This window comes from Tenrec ecaudatus, chromosome 4, assembly GCF_050624435.1.
Source record: "Tenrec ecaudatus isolate mTenEca1 chromosome 4, mTenEca1.hap1, whole genome shotgun sequence".
Lineage (NCBI taxonomy): Eukaryota > Metazoa > Chordata > Mammalia > Afrosoricida > Tenrecidae > Tenrec > Tenrec ecaudatus.
In genome coordinates this window covers 84,420,793-84,438,414 of record NC_134533.1, presented here as the reverse complement: position 1 = coordinate 84,438,414, position 17,622 = coordinate 84,420,793, and the positions used below count along the sequence as shown (strand labels likewise).

Below are 17,622 nucleotides of genomic sequence, written 5' to 3'. Positions count from 1 at the left end.
GGGTGAATCCTATCAGAATTCCTTCCCTCATTTTCTTGCCAGTCCCATGTAAGAAAAGGTAGTTTGGTAGGAGTTAGAAACTTTGGCTAGAGCCTCCTATTAAATAACCCACTACCCCTCCACGAGGAAAAAGGACTCAGAACCACCCAGGCTGAGCAACACCAATACTTATAACTAGAAGACAATAGAATAATGCCTTGAAATTATAGGAGGTAAGGAATTCCCACATGAAAATTCTGTATTGGGCAAACGAGATCTCAAGTATGAGAGGATAAAAACATGTTTAGATATGCAAAATCTAAAAATAACTACCTGTGAGACACTTAAGAAACCAAAACCAGTAAAATATGATGTGAATTAGAAAAGCTGTTGGCAGAGAAACAAACAAAAGGGAAACGTCAAGTGTAATTCAACCAAACAAATTAGGCTAGACCAGGATGACAGACGTATCCAAACACGTTCCCGCCAAAGGGTGTAAATATAACTGATAAATTACGAATTCTCTTTGACAATATTGGGAGAAATTTTATAATCTGTCAAAAATTTAGGAACTACATTAGTGAGACATACGAAGAAATTTAACCAACATAGAATGAGGCCAATAGAAGCTTCTGGTCAGAGTGGGTGCAAACTGTAGCACAAACACAAGGAAAAGCCCAGACTAGTGCTCTGAAAAGGACTGGTAGAACCCCCTAGACTGTAGCCCTGACCCTTCAAACCTGGACCTGGACTCAGTCTTGGCGAACCTCTTTCAGGCAAGCAACCAACAGCTGTAGAAAGTGTACAAGAACAGAACACCTGTGAGCAAAGTACTCCTCAGTCAATCAGCCACGAAGACCAAAATGGCAACATGTGCCCCAAAACAAAGTTCAGAAGACAGTAAGAGTTTGTAGAAAAGATGGCCTAATCCTAAATACAGGCTTGTACAAATGTAAATATATTTATATATGAGGATGGGAAAATAGATCTATGTGCATATACTTATAGGTTTAGTATAAAGGTAGCAGATGGACATTGAGCCTCCACTCAAGTACTCCCCCTCAATGCAAGAACACTTTGTTCTATTAAACTGACATTCCATGATACTCACCTTCCTGAACACAATCACTGAAGACAAATGGGTGCAAAAGCAAATGTGGTGAAGAAAGCTGATGGTGCCTGGCTATCAAAAGGTATAGCGTCTGGGGTCTTAAAGGCTTGAAAGTAAACAAGTGGGCATGTAGCTCAGAAGCAACACAGCCCACGTGGAAGAAGCACACAGCCCGTGCGATCACAAGGTGTTGAAGGGATCAGGTATCAGGCATCAAAGAACAAAAAAATCACATCATTGTGAATGAGGGGAGTATGGAGTGGGGACCCAAAGCCCATCTGTAGGCAACTGGACATCCTCTTACAAAAGGGTCACAGGAAGGAGACAAGCCTGTTAGGGTGCGGTGTAGCAACAATGAAACATACAACTTTCCTCTAGTTCTTTATTGCTTCCTCACCTCCACTATCATGATCCCAAGTCTACCTTACAAATCTGGCTAGACCAGAAGATGTACACTGGTACAGATAGGAACTGGAAACACAGGGAATCCAGGAATAATGAACCCTTTAGGACCAGTGGTAAGAGTGGCGATTCCAGGAGGGTGGAGAGATGGTGGGATAGAAAGGGGGAACCGATATAAGGACCTACATTTAACCCCCTCCCTGGGGAATGGTCACCAGAAAAGTGGGTGAGGGGAGACATCAGTCAGTTTAAGACATGGAAAAATAATGATTTAAAAATTATCAGCGGGCAGGGAGGGAGGATAGAGGAGGCAGAGGATAAAATGAGGAGCTGGTTCCAGGGGCTCAAGTAGAAAGGACCTATTTTGAGAATGATGACGACAACAAATGTACAAATGTGCTTGATGGATGGATGGATGGATGGATGGATGGATGGATGGATGGATGGATGGATGGATGGATTGTGATAAAAGTTGTACGAGCCACCAATAAAAATGATTTTTTTTAAAAGAAAAGATGGCCTAATCATGGAAATGGGGACCCAGAAATGTGAGAAGAGTATTGTTACATTGAAGGAATTGCAACAAATATCACAAAACAAAATGTTTATAAACTGTTGATGGGAAACAAATTTGCTCTATTTTAAAAAAATGTGATTTGGGAGAAAATTTACAGTGACGTAATTTTTTTTAAAAAGCATGGCTATTAAATATATTCTGAATCACAGCAACCTCTCAGCCTAAATAGGGAGTTCGAGGCTGTGAATAATTATGGGAGCAATCTTTCTCCTGTGTAGCGGCGAGTGAGTTTGAAACACCAATCCCGTAATCCTGGGCTAATGCCAAGGCTTCCATTAATTATGAAAAAATTTAGTTCGCTGAAGAAGTTGCTACAATGGCTCCTGTACGAACCATAACTACACAGCCCTAGTCTTATAAGCTGTGGTTGTAGCAACCCCACTTACAATCAAACAAAAACACTACCCTGGTCTGCACCATCCCCACCAATGTCCTGGTTGTTATAGCAGCTTCTTGTCATAGTTTTTAGGGGCAGATGAGTCAGTTTGACGTCATAGTAACCACTATGTACAAAAGAACAAAACACTGCGCAGTCCTGTACCATATTCACAATTACTGTATTTGAGTTCACTGGTGCAGCCACTGTGTAAATTCATCTCGTTGTGGATCATCTTTTTTCACCAACTTTCTACCAAGCAGTATGTCCTTATACATGGACTAGTCTCACCTCCCTCACTTTAAGGAGCATTCTGGCTGTACTTCTTTTAAGATAGGTTTGCTAGTTCTTCTGACAGTCCATTTCAATGTTCTTCCCCAAAATTGTAATTCACACACATTCTCTCTAATTTTCCTGATTCATTGTGTACAAGGCAACTGAAAATATCATGGCTTGAGTCAGGATCAACTTATTATTCAAGTGCCAGCACTGTGTTTTAACACTTCAAAGAGACCTCATGCAGCAGATTTGCCAAAAGCAATTATGTCCTTTGATTTTCTGACTGATTCTTCCATAGTGTTGACAGTGGATCCATGTAAAATAAAATCCTTGAAAACAGTAATCTTGCCTTCTTCTATACGTTTATATTAGTTAAGTTGTGAGGATTTGAGCTTTTCTTTACATGAAGTCATGTTTAAGCTAATATTAAATACTTTAATCAAATTTAGATATCTGGTACATTAGACAGTTCTGCGCCATCTCCTCAGGTTGTAAGAAACCAAAAATCTCATCTTCCACATTAGGAAGTCAGTAGTGTATAAAATTAAACGAAAAACAGCAGTGTAAGCATGTTCACAGAGAAATAAAGAATTAGGGGAAAGAAAAGAACTTGCAAGGGGATGGGTGTCTCTGGTTTGTGGATCAAAGTACTACTGTTTTTCTAGCACGCTCAAAGAATTCTAAGAGCCCTGGTGGCACAGCGGTTACTCGTTGGACTGCTAACCACAAGGCCTGCAGTTCAAAACCACCAGCTACTCTGAAAGAGAGAAAGAGTGCTTCCACTCCCTTAAAGACTACAGTCTCAGAAACAAAGGGGCAGTTCTCCCGTCAGCATTTTTTTAATCGTTTTATTAGGGGCTCATACAACTCTTAATCACAATCCATACATAACTCAATTATGTACAGCACATCTGTACATTCTTTGCCTTCATCATTCTCAAAACATTTGCTCTCCACTTAAGCCCTTGGCAGCAGGTCCTCATTTTTCTCCTCTCCCCAGTAGCCCCTCCCTCATGAATCCTTGATAATTTATCAATTATTTTGTCATATCTTGCCCTGTCCAATGTCTCCCTTCACCCACTTTTCTGTTGTCCGTCCCCCAGGGAGGTGGTCATATGTAGATCCTTGTAATCGGTTCCCTTTTTCCAACCCACTCTCCCTCTATCCTCCCACTATCGCCACTCACAGCACTGGCCATGAAGGGATCATCTGTCCTGGATTCCCTGTGCCTCCAGCTCCTATCTGTACCAGTGTACATCCTCTAGTCTAGCCAGACTTGCAAGGTAGAATTCGGATCATGGTAGTCGGGGGTGGGGAGGCATTTAGGAACTAGAGGAAAGTTGTATTTTTCATCGCTGCTACATCGTACCTTGCACCGTCAGCATTGACTCGATGACAGCAAGTTTAGTTTTGTTGATGCTATTGTTGTTGTTTGCAGCATACTATTTGATCATTTAAAGCAAGTGCATATAAACTATTACATTTTTTAAAACTTTTCAGCAATTAAAGCAACTGCTCAGAGGTTCGATGTTTACAATTTTAATTCAACATGTTTGGCAATACCAGTAAGGAATGAGGTTGAGTAGCTGCTAGAAAGAGAAGCAAGGTAAAGGAGAGTTGATTAACAGGGTGTTTATAGATTATAAGATGGTAATAAGACAAACCGTAATTCATAAAGCGAACACTAAAGATGCAGGAAGGACAACGACACTGGCTAAGGAAGAGTCCGTAGGATCCAGAGCCCACCTAGCAATATGTGGCGGTGGCTGGCTGGTGACTGCCATCTGAATGAACAGCCCGACGCATGGGGACCCCGTGTGTTACAGACTAGAACTGCTCTGTGGGGTTTTCTTGGCTCTAACCTTTACAAAAGCAAATCGTCAGGCCGTTCTTCCAGAGTCACTGGCTAAGCATAAACTGCCAATTTCTGTTCATCAATCAAGCACAAAACCCTTATGCCACCCAGGTTCTTTTAGGAATGTATCATCCCCAATACGATGAGAAGACACAAACACAGGGTGGCTGGTGGCTGGAGAAGAGAAACCAGTGAAGGGGTGCTGCGGACAATGAACCTACACTAGCTTTGTTTTGTTTGTCCACTCTCAGAATTAGATGGATTGTCTAAGAATTTTAAAAATCACTAACTTGAGCGGGGCGAGTGCATGTAATACATTCAGGAGCAAACATGAGGTGATTAAAGTAAGAATTGCCAAGCAGTAACAAATGCCCAGCTAGCCTTGTAAGTCATAAATCTGTTTTGTTGCAAGTCCACATAGTTATAAGAGTAGGAGGCTAGAGAAAGTCATGGTTAGGTGTTGCCAAGGCAAGGGAATAGAGGATATGGATAAAAAGGTTACTCCAATCACACTGGTAAAATATAACGTGTAGTTAATAAATGGAGAAAAACATTGTTTCTAGCATATTTTTTAAATGGAGGTTAGCAACCTTGATGACATCCTTACACTCCCAAACACATCAAAAGTGAGGGAGCAGAAGGGAGCAGTTGGTATCTAAATGCTGTTAGAGAAAATGTAAAAGCTTTTAGAGCGAGCACTGCTAAAATTTTTGGAATGCAGCACAATACAAATGTCACTGAATTAAAATAAAACAGCTATCAGGAAGAAAGGAAGGGGGTTTTCAATATATATAAGCAAATTATAAATGAATGAATTTACTATAGCAGAATTTTATTAAAGTATATAATACCAAAAATGAAAATGTTTACCCAAATTTCTTACTGAAAAAAGAATTTTTCACTAGGATATACTTTTCTATTCTTACTCATGGGCATGTTAGATTACATCTTTCCTGTTCCTTTTTTCATTTTAAATCTTTTTAACCAAGTTACATGATTTTTAATGGTATTTGTATTGGCCCATTTAGTTATTGTATTTGTTTGAAGGGCAAACAGAAGAAAACAAATCATCAAATACTTAGGATAAAGTAAACCACCATATCTCAAAAAAACAAAATCACTTTCCTTTTTCTATCTCAAAAAGTCAAAGCAACTGAAAAATCTAATTCTGCAATGTCTCTAAGAGATGAAACATGCCCATTTCAAATTTTTGTTTAAAAATAATTTGATTTATTTCATCAACTCTTCCCATAACCATTTAATAGTAATATAGTACCATGGCGAAGTAAATTTTCTTAATATGGCTCTTCAATCTTTCTCTAACTCCACCAAAACGATTGGGTGGGGCATGCAAATAAAAACAAAACAAATCAAACTCACTGCCATTGGGTTGATGCTGACTCACAACAACCCTCTAGGACAAGGCAGAACTGCCCCTTGTAGGTCTTTGAGACAGTAACTCTTTATAGAAGTAGAAAGCCTCATCTTTCACCCACTGGTCCGCTGGTATTTTCAAACTGCTGACCTTGCAGTTAGCAGCCCAACACATAACCTAGAGGGCATAAGTTATATCTTTGGTTTATACATGCCCAATATATTTTATAATATGCAACAATAGAGCTCAATACTTAAGAGCATAGCTTTGACTGCCTAATTTAAATTCTGGCTTCCCTATTGGGCAAGATGTGTCATATCACTTCTTCATCAATAAAGAGAGAACAATAATGTAGATAGAACTCAAGGAAAATTTTAAGTGCTCAATATACATAATACAATCTTATTTTATTCTCAAAAGAACAATTCCAACTCTACTTTAAAAATCAGTCAATAGCAACCATATTCACTATCTACTTATTCTACCTAGCCATTTATTTATTTTTTAATTTATTTATTTACCTAGCCATTTATTTTTAAATTCACAAGAACCAGAAAAGAAACACACACACACACACACACACACACACAATGTTTTTCATTTCTAAGAAAATTAACAAAATTCTTTAGGAATCATAAGCAAAATTGATTCCTCAGCTGTTATTCCTTATCATAGAAGAAAAACTCTTAAATATTGATGTTTGTAAACCCCAACAGTTTTCCTTCAGTACGCTCATTTTAAAAATGAATGTTAGGATAACTGAGCTTCAGTTATCTGCTCCTCAAAAAGCAGCAGTATATGACAATAATCTAGTAAATCGATATACAAAGTCATCTGTCTAGCAACCAAGACCTCCATATTGAGCCCTCCATATGCACACCCCACAGATACATTGTATACAAACCATTTCACTCTTTTCTCTACAGTACCTGCCTCGAGCCTAACCCTTTTCTAGTTCATTAGTTCCTATTCCCTCCGCACTTCTGATAGTCCGATGTACCATAGTGGCTTGTAGGTTGCTATCATGCTATACCACAAAGTATTTCAAATACCAGGCAGGCCACCACCCATGGTAGCCATGTTTCAGCAGGGCTGCCACACTAAGGGACACTAAGAAGAAAAGCCCGGTGTTCTACTCCCCGAAACTGTCCAGTGAAAACCCTGTTATTCTAGGTGCCACCGAAGCAGTTCCAGCTCACAGCACCCTATGAACAACAGAACGAAACACTGCCGAGCCGGTCCTAAACCACCCTCACAATTGTTCCTTTGCTTGAGCTTATTATTGCGGCCACGGTGTCACTCCATCTTGTTGAGGGTTTTTCTCCTTTTGAGTGCCCCTCCACTTTACCAAACATGATGTTCTTTTCCAGGAACTGGTCTCTCCTACCAACAGGCCCAAAGGATATGAGACGAAGTCTCAACATCCTTGCCTCTACGGAGCACTCTGGCCATACTCCTTCCAAAACAGATTTGTTTGCCCTTTTTGCAGTGTATTTTCAATATTCTTTGCCAGTACCAAACTTCAAATGCACCTATTCTTCCTTGGTTTTCCTTATTCAATGTCCAACCTTCACATGCCTAGGAGGAGGTGACTGAAAAAGCGATGGCTTGGGTCAGGCATACCGTACTCCTCAGAGTAAGCTCCCTGCTTTGCAACACTTAGAGGTCTTGTGTAGCCGATGTGCCCATGACGATTGATCATTGACTGAAAACCCCACGGGCCCTTATTCACCAAGCAAGCCTGGATCTGAACTCATCCAAGTGGCTCAACTGCTAGCCCAACAATTAACAGGCCTATAAAGACAACAATACACTGGGGTGGTACGCCTTCCTAGACCCACCATATGAGATCAACAGGGCAGCATTTGCCCAGAGGTAAAGTTCAGAAGACAAGAAAGAATAAGAAACAAGGAAAACAGAAAACACAAGGAGAAACTGGGATGAGTGCTGTTGCAGTGTGGGAATGACAATCAACATCATGAAACAAAAAGTATGTGAACTGTTGAATGGAAGACTAATTTGCTCTGCAAACCCTCACCCAAATCACAGTGAAAAGTTTTTTGAAAAGTTAAAGAAAACAAAACCCTACAGATCACAATAGAATAGTATCCAATATACTTAGAAAATGGACCTCCTAGAGTGGAATAGCTTAAAATAGATAATAGCTCCAACAATGAACTTGAGCACACTGACTGGGCAATGTTTTGTTCTGCGGGACAAGGGTTCACCACGAGTCAGAGCCCACGTAACAGCAACTAACAACAATGTGGATCCATGCCTGGCTTTTCTTCCCCATCTTCGTCTGGAGTGCGACTGGGCCACAGCTAACAACATGCAAGCCTCCCTTGAGAGTTAAGTGGTGGCTTTCACACAGGTCTCCTGCATGGAATCAACTTTGAGTCTCTTATGTGGAAGGGTGAGAGAATGTTCCCACCAAACCACGACTATCCTCATCATACTATCTAGTAATAATTTGTCTAGAATTTCCACGCGGCTCTAAGTTGTAGTTCACTCATTATTAGACTCCCAGCACTTAACATGAGAAGTACACAATAAACGTTAAATGAGGGAAAGTATTAATAGCTAGCAAATGAGTTTGGACTATGTCATCTAAGTGTCTATTCATAATTTGGGGGCCTGTCAACTAACGTGTGAAAAAGGCAACCCAAACTGTGTTAACAATTACAAACATTAAAAGCATAACTCAATTGCCTTATATGTTAATGAAATCATCTTGGTCCTTTTAGACTGCATGAATTTCACAATCTGTATTCTTTCAATACACAGGAAATATGCATATATGTGGAGACAATGGGCCTTAAGCAGTCAGTGGTTTTAAGGTTAGGAAGAATGTTACTGCTGTTTAGAAATGTGGGGTGGTAAGTTAAACACGAATCTAAACAATAAGCAGATGGCTTGTTTCCAAATGTATAGCAGTCATCTATCTCTAAAGGGTATATACTTGTAAATATATGTTTGCCATAGTCCATCAAGTGTGACACATGGAATAACATGCTACATCCTCCTTTGAACATTATAATACATAACAAAAGTATGCTGTTTTCTCCCCACGGTGCTAATTTGTTAACATAAAACACACACACAAACTAAACATACCATATCTAAAATGCATTAAAAGGATGACGCATCATGATCATTAATGTCAAAAAGGTACTTGTGGAAAAAAATCCAACACATTTCATGATTTAAAAAAAAAACCCTCAAACTAGGAATAGAAGCAAAAATCCTCACCATGATAAAGGATAAATATACCCACAGCTAACAGTGCTGAATGGGAAATGACTAAAATTTCTCACCTTGCTATCAAGAATAAGACACAGATGCCCATTCTCACCAATGCTGTCGAATCCTGTAGTCAAAGCAATTCAGAAGAATGTCCAAATCAGAAAGGAAAAGCCTAACAAAGCATCATGCCCTTTTAATGGTGGTTTGCCTCTCTAAATAGAACAACTCCAAATAATCCACAAGAAAGCCACTCAAATCACTGCCATCAAGTCAATTCTGTTTCATAGCTAACTATTGATTCAGAGCTAATAAAGGCAGCAGAGTATAATTCCTTATCCCTTCCACAAGCATTTATTAATCATCTACTTAATCAATACATAGGAGCCCTGGTGGCATAGTGGCTGCACATTAGGGCTGCCAACTGCAGGTTAGCCATTTGGAAACCAGCAGCTGCTCTGCGGAAGAAAGATAGGGACTTTCCATTCCCGTAGAGCGTTACAGCCTTGAAAACTTATAGGATAGCTCTCTATCCGTCCTATAGGGTCACTTATGAGTCAACACTGACTCAATGGCAGTGAGATTGGTTTTTTGGTCAGATGAATATGCATGTGGGACCAACTATATAAGCAAAAGCACTTTCTTAGCTTTTTCCTGGCAACAAGAAACCATAGCCACTTGCTCTATTAAAATTTCGCTTATTACACGTAATAGAAATCTACAGGGGAAAAGAGTATTCCAAGAGTTGAAACCACCAACTAGCAAATGCTGGGAGCCAGAGAAACATAACGCAACAGGTTTGCAGCAAGTATGAGTATGTGCATTAGTACACACAAGCAAGCACGCATACTAGCATACGCGTGCACACACAAGTCAAGGAAAAAAGAGGTGTCACCTGTGTGGAAAGGACTGAAGTGTTGTGGTCTTACAGCTCTGAGAGTCTCAAGAGGAAATTATAAAAGGCTAAAAACCAAAATTCTCACCAGATTATACAACTATATCTTCAGCAGTTGTGTTATCTGAGCGACCTGTTCAAAGAGAAAGTGGGACTAAACACAAGACCGACAAAGGGAGACTCTAGATTCAGCTTGATCACACAGTTCCAGAGCTCAATTGCCTGGTAGGATTTAAGAAAGTCCCTCCTCAGCTCCAAAATAGATTAACTTCATTTCCTTTGTATTACCTGAAATAACATTTACACTACTGTATACTGTTAAGACAATCTGGATTTTTGAATTCATTAATAAATATTTGGATTAAGTTGCATCTATCTCTAGACATACAAGGAATTAGCTGACAAAGATTGGCACATGAAGACAAACAGAACTAGGTAAAACTGGCTAGAAAAGATGTTTGCACAGTACCACACAAAAAATATGGCTTAATTTTCCATTTTACCAACATCTGGTCCTAACCAACACAAAGAAACAAGTCTCTGTTGTCTTTAATTGACCTCTTATGAAAATTTAATTTAGTCTCTACTGAAGACCAATATACTAAATTAGCATAAAGTTTTATTTGGGTGTGTTTACTTAATAATGTTCCAGTAATGCTGTATCAAATTACTCTCACTTCTAACTATATTAGGTTATCATACAAGTTCAATTCCATACATAACTTAAGAGAGAAACAGCCAGGGATGGAAAAGAGAAGCTTGTGAAAACAGTATGTGCCATCCCAGATGCTGAAATGCCAGTGTTACAAAACCTGGAGGCCATGAATCGTGATTAGTCGCCAGAAAAACCTACTCATGGTGACGGTGTGGCTGGCACCCGTGGAGCAAATAAGTTGGAATGAATGGAGTCTTTAGTACTTTGTATTAATTAACGTAAGACATTTCCAAATCTGGCACTTCTGCTGGTTAGTTCACACTGGTTGAACACAACACTAAACTTAGCCTCAAACACCAAACCAAAATATTAAACAATCTATAAACTGTGCCTTATATTGAATTCTTTGTCTTATTTTAAGTCAAAAGGAATCAGATTACCTTGTTATAGTTTTAACACAGTAAACAGGAGCTGGAAAATACCCAAACACGGCTCAGTTGGTGGTGTTCTCTACAAGGCAAAGGCTGGTAATAAATTATTGTAAATGAACTTCACCTTTTTGCAGCTACAGTTTTATGTGTGCTGTTGAAAAGAAAGCTATCGAATCCAATTCTTAATCACTCTCTCTAATGCCACAATTTCCCACCACTTCCTCTACTAATTTGCCTTCACTGTTACTTTGTGTTATGATAAATCACTCTTCTAGGAAATCAGAATAAAAACAATAAGCTTCATAATGCACACATATAGTACATCTGCCTGCTGCATAACTAAAACCAGCTTTCTTTAAAAGTAATGCTTCCTTTTCACAACTTCCACGTATGCATAAACTATATTTCATGAGGATTTCATTAACAAACCCTAAAACTAAAAATAGAAAGCAGAGTTTTAAAAAGAAATGCTGAACATCAGATATCAAATGGTACAATCAATGAGTCCCTTTCACCTGTAAAGGTGTGGGTATTTGTGTGTATGATGTGTTCACTGTATTGGGAACACAAAAATTTAGCACTTGTAGATTCATACATTTTTAGCAAGGACAAAATTTCTCCTACTGTAATATAAAAATTGGAGAGGAAGGAATACAGTATATTACACATAAGCGTAGAATGTTAAATTAGACAATTGTTTTAAAATCTGACCTTTTAATAACTAAAAAAAACCAAACTCAATGCCATTGAGTCGATTCTGATGGACGGAGACTGCCCTGGGTTTCTGGGACTGCTAACTCTCTTCAGGAGCAGCAAGCCCATCTTTCTGCCGCAGAGCCCCTAGTGGTTTCACTGCACCTAGCAGCGCAACACTTACCTGCTGGGGCGCAAGGGTTCCTTTGAATGATAAGCCTATGCCAAATAAAATATTTTAAAATAGCTCACCAGAAAGTAAAAACTATGTGTTCTTAATGTTATACAGTAGAACCCCAGTATGCGACCGCATCAGTACTCGATACTCAGATTTCGACGTGAAATGTCGAGAAAATTTTGCATCAGCTCTTACAAAACATCGGACTCCAACCCGACGCGCGTGATTTGATTTTTGCAAACAAAAGCAGTTCGTGTTTTGGTCACTTGGCTTTAGTTGGTGGTGTTAGTACGCATGGTCTAAAGCTTTTGCGGCTGTGTTCCAAGCGCTTTGCTAAAGTTTTCTTGGTTTTTGTGGCTTTCATTTTTACTGTTTCTAGATTAAAAAAAAAAAAAAAACAGGAGTCCTAAGTAAGAGTTTTATTTAAAGAATCATGATAAGGAACTAATGAACCATGTTATCAATATTGTTGTGATAATTTAGTAAACCTTTTTAGAAAACAGTGAAGGAAACGCCAACAGCAGACCACATGATCAGATAGGTGGGTTTTTTGGGGTTTTTTTAGAGAAAGCCAGCCAGGTGCTAGTGAAAAAAAAAGGGCAAAAAAGGGAAAGAAAAAAAACCCTGAAAAGCAGCTACCAGTTGATTTTATGGAAGAGGATCCCCATTCCAAACAAAGACTGACTCTCCATCCCTCCTCTCCGTGTCCACAGATCAAGATCCACATCAATCTCAAGGCATGGACCATACTGTAGTTGTTAAAAACTTTTTAAATGTTGTGTTTCTTATTTAAATTACATTACTTAACTCTGAACTTATTTACTTTGAAATTTCTGTGTAATGTTTTATATTAAAAGGCAAGGTTAGGGTAAAAATTTGGTGGTCGAGAACGGATTAATCCATTTTCAATTATTTCTTATGGGAAAAATTGATTCAGAACAACTGCATTGCATCTTGATGCTCTTTCCAGAATGGAGTAGCACTGAGGTCTGGGGTTCTATGGCATATGCAAAATGTACATTTATGTACACAGATACATAGTCCGCACTTAAGATCCACAAAATTTTGGATTATAATTTTCAAAATAATCAGTAAAGTTTTGCATTAATTCTGTAAATTGAAATTCTCTATACTTCCATAGCACCATACTTTGTGCAGATAAAGTATGCATTATATGGGTTTTTGCAAACCATTTAGCCCCTCACAAGCCACTTTCCTATATGTACATGTGTATTTCTTGGGTGCATAATATGTGGAAAATACAGTAAATCACTTTCATGTAAATCTTTTCATTTAAAGTTAGATCCTGGTAAATTAAGTAAAAGCAAGATGGTCTCAAAAAATAAATACAATGGTTACACTTAATCTGGAAGAGTTGTTCTCAAACTTTGTTCCCGTCATCGTCCTAACATGGCTGAGGGCCACTCTCCAGGATGCGCCCAAGAGGATGCCTTGTTAACAGTGTGCTTCCTTGCCTCTCAGAGAAACTGGGAGCCCAGGGCTCCTTGCCTTCCAGCAGTCTACAATGGGACCGACAGTTCCAGGGGAATTGGGGTGGGGGGAGATAAGGGGGTAAGGAAGTGGCGTTAACAAACACAGGGACAAGGGAACAACATGGGACCCAAAATGGTAGTGAGGGGGGAGTGGCAGGCCTGGTGAGGAATGAGCAAGGGTAAGGTTGCGTAGAGAAGACGTATAGCTGTAGCCCAGGTGGGGACGGAGCATGGTAGTGGGGCAGGAGGAAAGTGAAGGGAGATGGAGGAAAGAGCTAGGAGTCAAGGGGCATTTATGGAGGTCTAGACAAAGACATGTATATGCAAACATACATAGGAGGATGGGGAAATAGATCTATGTGTCTACATTTAAAGGTTAAGTATTAAGGTGGCAGAAGGACCTTGGGCCTCTACTCAAGCACTCCCTCAGTGCATGAATACTTTCTTTTATTAAATTGGCACTCTACGATGCTCACCCTCCCGACACAACTGCTGAAGCCAAAGAGGGTGAACAAGTAAATGTGGTGAAGACAGCAGGGGTGACCGGCTATCAAAAGAGATAGTGTCTGGGGTCTTAAAGGCCTGAAGATAAACAAGTGGCCATCTAGCTCAGAAGCAACAAAGCCCACATAGAAGAACACACCAGCCTGTGTGATCAGGTGGCCCCGAAGGGATCAGTTATCAGGCATCAAAGAATAAAAAAATCATATAATTGGCTGCACACCTCCATGATATGATCGCCGAAGACAGACGGGTGCATAAGCAAATGTGACGAAGAAAGCCCAGCTATCAAAAGAGATAGTGTCTGGGGTCTTAAAGGCTTGAAGGCTTAAATGCGGCCATCTAGCTCAGAAGCAATAAAGCCCACATGGAAGAAGCACACCAGCCAGTGCGATCACGAGGTGCCAAAGGGACCAGGTATAAGGCATCATGCAAAAAAAAATGTATATGTATGTATATATGTGTGTGTGTGTGTGTGTGTGTAGATATATAGATATATATATGCCATAGTGAATGAAGGGGGAAGTGCAGAGTGGAGACCCAAGGCCCAATTGTCGGCCACTGGAGATCCCCTCATAAAGGGTTTAGAAGAGGAGATGGGTCAGTCAGGGTGCCATGTAGTACTGATGAAGAACACAGCTTTCCCCCAGATCCTGGATGCGTCCTCCACACAACTACCATGATCCGAATTCTATCTTGCAGGACTGGATAGGGCAGAGGTTGTACATTGGTGCATATGGGAGCTGGAGGCACAGGGAATCCAGGGTGGATGATACCTTCAGGATCAAGGGTGTGAGGGGCGATGCTGGGAGAGTGGAGGGTGAGTGGGTTGGAAAGGGGGAACTAATTACAAGGATCCACATGTGACCTCCTCCCTGGGAGATGGACGGCAGAGAAGAGGGGGAAGGGAGACTCCAGATAGGGCAGGATATGACAAAATAACGATCTATGGAATATCAAGGGCTTGTGAGGGAGGGTGGAGCAGAGAAGGAGGGGGAAAAAAAGAGGACCTGATGTAGGGGGCTTAGGTGGAGAGCAAATGCTTTGGGAATGACTAGGGCGGAGAATGTATGGATGTGCTTTATACAATTGATGTATGTATATATATAGATTGTGATAAGAGTTGTAGGAGCCCCTAATAAAATGTAAAAAATCATAAAAATAATAATTAGCTTTAATATGCATAATTTAAGATAAGCAGAAAACATGTGAGTTGTCATAACTAATATTCTCTAGTTTACTTCTCTAGGATCTAAAATCTATTGCAAAGGCTACATCAGAACTCACAGATAACATTCATGATTGAAGAGTATATTAAGGAAGTTAACAAGTTGTACTTCCTTCCAGTGAGAAATGCTCAGGGTTGAGTTGTTTATCAGGACATGTTGCGAAGGATAAGTTTGGGTCTCTAATAAATGCCCAAAGGAGCATATAACTCTGCTATAAGTCTCAACCTGCAAACATTCAGCTCAGCTCCTTGGTCAGCAAACCCAATTCCCTAAACCTCAGCCTGATGGCATTCAGCTCTCTACTAACCTGGGTCAGTGAGCCCAACTTTCCCAATCAAGTGCCCAGAGGCACCCCTCTCCGAAAGCCAAACTCCTGCACAAGAGCACCCAGCTTTACATGCTCTGTGTGTAGGGAAGTCCATCCGTCTGTCCCATGCTCCGACTCCTAGCTCCACTGTCGCTCCTTGGTCTAGCTGTCTTCTCGATCCAGGAGGTTCAGTGCACCGGGATCTCGGGTCCAGAGGACGCACAAGTGAATCCTATCAGGATCTTCCCCCAACCTTCTTACTAGACTCACGAAGGGAAAGGTGGTGTGGTGGGAATTATAGATTTTGGCTAGAAGATCACATTAAATAATTCACTGCCCCTGCAATACCTAGTAGCCTTCTTCTGAAAAAAAAAAATGTATGTTAATCTTCAGATGAAGATTAACACATTCTAGGATTCTTTCTAGTTTCCAGAGGAGCCTGATGACATGGTAGTCATCTATTCTGCTGCAATTCTAGAGGTAAGCAGTTAGAAACCGCCAGCTGCTCCTCAAGAGAAAAGACGGCTTTCTACTCCCATAAACAGTAACAGTTTCAGAAACTCTAGCAGTTCTACCTTATCCCATATGGTCCCTATGAGTTGGCATAGTTTCCAGTTTCAACTATCATCCACCATTGACAGTTCATTCAGGGTGATTGTCTAAAAGAGAGTCTGATCATTTGCAAGTTTTGTAGCAATTAATGTATTAGTAAGATATGGTTTTAACTTCCATGCTTAGTACACTTAGGACCCTTCCTTCCCTTCGGCAGCCCCATCTCATGCCCCTCCTCAGTAGTACAAAAACAACTTCTACACGTAACACTGTCACGTACTTCTGAAGCTATGCTGCTCCGATTACTGATGTGCTTGCGACTTTAATTATTTATTTGTTTTCGCCACAGCACAAAACAGAGTGCCCACCACACAGTGCACAATAAGTACTAGCAGAATAAACAAAAGGATGGATGAATGAGCCAGGCCACATCGGGACTCCAAAGTTTTGCCACGATCCCTCTGCCTACAATTCTCATTCTTTTCTGCTTCTGAGGTGGAAAATTCTTATTTACCCTTCAAATACATCCTCCTCAGTCAAACCCTTTCTTACTTTTTCTAGCAGATGCCTGTCCTTCCCCTATTATTTCTAAAATGATACTTATCATATTACACTGCAATGGATCTATACCTCAATAAACCTTGAGTGGCTTCAGGAGATTCAGTTCAAGGCAACAAAGTTCTACATTGTGGGATACACTGTACCTTTAAGTATTTTTCTCTCTTAGAAGTTACTTTCAAGTGTTACAGCTCTTTTAGAATTTGTCTAGCAGGTTTTCTGTTTGTTTGTTTTTTTCTGGAACCCCTCCCCCGCCCCCCCAAAAAAAGTTACTTTCTGCCAACAGTCCTTGAAATAACTACAAGCTTTTCTTTTTTGTTGTTATTGTGCTTTATTTTGTTTTGTCATTGGCTCTTTATTGCTGTTGTTTTGTTTTCTTTTGTTGCTTGGTTTTGCTGTCTTGGTTTTGTGCATGTTATCTCCGCAGGTCTGTCTAAATAAGATAGGCTGGATGAACAATCTGGAGGAGAAAACAATGGGACTGACAGTTCCAGGGGGGACATGGGAGAGGGGGAGGTGGGGGAGAAAGAAGTGGTATTAACAAACCCAGGGACAAGGAGAACAACAAGTGATCCAAATCCGTGGTAAGGAGGGTATATATACATGGCCTGGTAGGGCGTGATCAAGGGTAATATAACTGAGAGGAATTACTGAAACTCAAATGAAGGCTGGGCATGATAATGGGACAAGAGGAAAGTAAAAGGAAATAGAGGAAAGAACTAGGAGGCAAAGGGCATTTACAGAGGTCTAAATATAGACATGTACATATGTAAATATATTTATATGTGGATGGGAAAATAGATTTATGTGCATATATTTATAGGTTTAGTATTAAGGTGGCAGATGGACATTGGGCCTCCACTCAAGTACTCCCTCAATGCAAGAACACTGTGTTCCATTAAGCTGGCATTGATAGCTGAAGACAATTGGGTG

At 40.1% G+C, this 17,622-nt stretch overlaps 1 protein-coding gene and 1 pseudogene across 1 annotated transcript in view; one reads left to right on the top strand and one right to left on the bottom strand.

Annotated features, from left to right (window-relative positions):
* TMEM135 (transmembrane protein 135) overlaps nucleotides 1–17,622 on the bottom strand; it is a 241,999-nt gene that overhangs the window by 169,452 nt on the left and 54,925 nt on the right. The gene's annotated exons all lie outside the window — the stretch shown is intronic.
* On the top strand, nucleotides 16,870–16,937 carry LOC142447568 (U7 small nuclear RNA; annotated as a pseudogene).